General features: G+C 34.5%; 1 long non-coding RNA gene across 1 annotated transcript; it reads right to left on the bottom strand.

Moving 5' to 3' along the window:
• Nucleotides 1-1,396: 1,396 nt before the first annotated feature.
• LOC149497606 (uncharacterized) lies at nucleotides 1,397-3,381 on the bottom strand. Its single transcript, XR_016319885.1, has 3 exons — nucleotides 3,219-3,381; nucleotides 3,002-3,081; nucleotides 1,397-1,518 (listed from the first exon to the last, which is right to left on the bottom strand). It is a non-coding gene; the product is annotated as an uncharacterized LOC149497606 (long non-coding RNA).
• Between the last annotated feature and the right edge of the window lie 689 nt (nucleotides 3,382-4,070).

The raw sequence follows: 4,070 nt of genomic DNA, 5'->3' as shown, positions 1-4,070 counted from the left end.
GGAACCAAGAAACCTAAATGTTCTAATACTTATTGAATAATCTGACTTTTGTTCAAATGAGATAGTTTGTGGGTATTTGATCATAAAATATGAAGGGGTTTTAACAAAAATGAATCAATGAACCTTTGATTGAAGCTAGGACTAAAAAGTGTAGTTTAAATCAAAGGTTGAGAAATGAAAATGGTAGATTTTCCCCTCTATGATCAAATTCCTCCCCCTATCTCTTGAACCCTTACCCTATTATAGGCAAATGGCGAGATGAGGTGGCCTTTTAGGGCTTAGGTGGCAAGTGCCATTGGTGGGCTCTAAAATCGTGACGGGCTTATTTTTACAAAATCAGTTCGTGTGGCATGCAAAATGAGGCGGTGCACCGGGATGCATCCCAGTTGAACCCGAATTGCTTCCGAGGCTTGGTTTCGCTACAGAATCCTTTGAAACCAGAAAAAGGAAAAACAATCAAACAAATCATTTTCTTTAAATACGGACCATTAGTCTAAGAATCAGAGCAATCGGACATCCCCGATTTCGTTTTATATAAAAAAGGTTATCATCACTAAGTCTTTTTGGGCAGCGTCTACATAGGGTCATTTGGCCACTGGTTCGTGTTGGCTCAAGGGTCAAATTCTAATCTCGGAATTTTGATGATTAAAACAAAACAAATAAATTTAAATTATATTATTTGTGCTAATATTATTTTATGCAGAATTCTTATAGAAAGAAAACAAACAAGGCAAGTCCTACATTGTGTGTGAAGATATCCGAAGACCCTAGTGGTTAGGTTTTTAGGATACATTGTAGGATAGAGAGAAAATTCATTTATAAGCATAAAAACTAATCTTTCTCTCATCAAAAATATTTTTCAAAATTAGATTCTTCAAAAATAAATTCATTTATCAAAAATTCATTTTCGAAAATATTCTTTTGATTTAATTACCTAAAATGTAACACCCACCGGCCAATCCCGAAGAACCAGACGGCGGATGCCACAATCGGTGCCGGAGCACCGTCTTATGTCACTTATTAAAGCTAGATCACAAATTAGAAGTGGTTAAATTTTCATAAGGAGGCAAGTAATTAACATTTTGTTTTGTTTTTTTTTTTTTTTTACAAAAATAATATTTGAGGAAATTCCTACGAAAATTTTGCAAGAGTTTCCCCTAAAAATTAACTTGCCACACTATGAAAATATACACACTTCCAATTTTCTCCAAACCCCCAAAACTCCAATTCAACACAACATACTACAAGCACTTCTAAATATCCATCAACATACGCATAAAATTCAAAACACATTCTTTTCAAGGAATCTATAATCATCATACACCAAAAATATAATAAGATGTTATTTCCTTAAATAATCATAACTCTTAATACATTATAAACTTCTTTTGTCCATCCTTCACAACACAATATTTATATACATGCCAAAAATCACCATTTACAAAATATCCTACCCAAAATGTGATATCTACTCTGATGCTCGTCCTCTGGTCTTGAAGAACACCCTCCGCTCCTAACCTGCGCGTGATAAAAATCAACGCGCTGAGTGGAAGACTCAGTGGTGCTAAATAACCAACAATTAATTAACAATAATAGCCAAGGCAAAACTTAAATTACTCAACTATATAAATACTGAAATCGCATGCATTTAATTCAAATACTTTTATAAATACAAATATGTCTTCATTCTTTTATAGCAATAATAAAATTTTATTTTTCGTTAAGGCTCGTACTCATGCAGAATGAACATAAGCAGATTTGATCGTGGCCTATATTAGCGCCACCCCCATCACATACTCGTGGCCTATGAAAGCACCACCGTGGCCTATGAAAGCACCACCCCCATCACACAATCGTGGCCTATGAAAGCACCACCGTGGCCTATGAAAGCACCACCCCATCACACAAATAAGCGCGTCCGCCTATTTAGAAGGGCTAATAACCCTAGCATATGATCATAGCTTCACAATAAGAAAATCAATCTCATCATACCACGTTTCAATCATGCATAGTAGAGCCCAAATCAAAATCATTCTTTCACAAAAGCAATAATTATAAATCAAAACCTCTTCATTTCTTAATACTCATTACTCAAAACATTATAGATATATATAAACTTAAGATAGTATAAAAGTACATAAATCAAGAACTTTTCAGCATTTTCATAATCTTGACCTTTGCTGGGTTTTTAACACATAATTTGAGTTATGGGTCTCCAAATTGAATGAAATCAGATTCATTAGAAAGCTAAGACAAAATAATACAAATGGTCAGAAGGGACCACAGCCCAGATCAAAGAGTAAGATAGCAAACAAAAGCTCAGAACACAGACCAACAGATCAGACCTGATTCAGCAGAACCAAGTCCAATGTTTCTTGAATTCCTACTTCACCAAACACTCAAATGAAACCAATCCAGAACGAGAGAAGTATAAAGACACAGGGAAACAACTTTTATGAAGAACTCAGAACCTAATCTTGTCATTATAGTGGTCAAAATGGGCACTCAATTTAGTAATGCATGTGGCCCGACACAACAGAGTCAGTTTGGGTGTTTCAGCCATAAGTTGAGCTATGTATCTCCAATTTGGACAAAAGAGGATGGGTTGGAAAGATAAGAAGTAAATATATAACTTTTATGAAGAACATAAGACATTATTTTGCCATTTGAGTGGTCAAAATGGACAATCATTTCGGATAGACAGGTAAGACAGCATAACAGAACCAGTTTTGGTATTTCAATCATAAGTTGAGCTACAAGTATTGGAATTAGACATAAGAATATGTTCTGGAAAGCTGAGAAATAGAGCTACAACCTTTATGAAGAAGTCAGAAACAAATGGGAAGTGTAAAGGGGTCAAAAATGAGTTCCAATCCCACGGCAGAACACATCTCACATTAAAATCAGCAATTTCAACAAAACATACAAAGTTCCCAAAATATATTCAAAACCCTAACCATGTAAAAACAACTTAAACAAGTGAAATTATGATTGCACTAACCTTATTAACAAGCTTGAATAAGCTTGGAAAGCCTTACTCCTTGGCTTTCTCTTTACCCTTTGAGGATGGTTCTCCAACCTCTTCAAAGCATGAAAAATCAACATTACAAGCAAAACTTGACAAAAGAAATAGTTGGAGCATGATTTAATGCATCAATAACATGTCTAAACCATGAATTCTACTTAACAATTCACAAAACTCAAAAACCACAACTTACTTGCTTCAATGGTAACTTCACTTCTCTTGGCTTTTAATCACCAAACTCAACTTCTACTTCTTAATTCTTAAGAATAAAGTACTAATCTATGGTTTAATTAGGTAGTTTGGTGGTAAATTTGGAGGTAAGAAAATGAAGAAATGAAAGAAAGAAGAAGAAGATGGAGATGGCGTGGATAAGGAGAAGAGAAGAAAGAAATAAGTGTTGTGGTGTTTACTTTAAGTGCCAAAGTCAAATTTGACTTCCAAATTTCATATCAATTGTGTGGCTAAGATCAAGTCCTAAGTAATCTCATCCAATGGCTCTAAATATTCCTCAAATAAATCTCTTCTACTTCTTATTTAACTCCACCAATTAATTAAATTAACTCCACTAAAATAATTCCTCATTTATTTCTTAATAGACCACACTAGAAATATTATGCATGTAATACATAAACTCTCCAAAAATATTCATTAAATATTTTCTACCCACCTAAATCATGCAAACATGCTCCAAAAATAATAAATAAAATATTAACTATGCATAGTAATTTTTTCGGACTAAAATAATACCAAGTCCCGGACCGATGGTACTATTCACAGACCGGTAAATCACTATTGCCGACACTAAAAGAAAAATCAGTCTGTTACAGTTCTCCCCCCCTTAAAAGAAATTCGTCCTCGAATTTACCTGGTGTAAATAACTGAGGATGCTGTTGTCTCATAATATCTTCACTTTCCCATGTAGCTTCCTCGGTCTTATGGTTTCTCCAAAGGACCTTTACCAAAGGTATTCTCTTATTCCTTAGTTCCTTGATTTCCCTCGCAAGTATCCTCACTGGTTCTTCCTCATAGGTCAAATCTGGCTCTA

The sequence above is a fragment of the Jatropha curcas genome, chromosome 3 (assembly GCF_041381405.1).
Source record: "Jatropha curcas cultivar XTBG-Jc1 chromosome 3, XTBG_Jcur_1.0, whole genome shotgun sequence".
NCBI lineage: Eukaryota > Viridiplantae > Streptophyta > Magnoliopsida > Malpighiales > Euphorbiaceae > Jatropha > Jatropha curcas.
The sequence above is the reverse complement of the archived record's forward strand: the minus strand, read 5'-3'. Positions and strand labels throughout refer to the sequence as shown.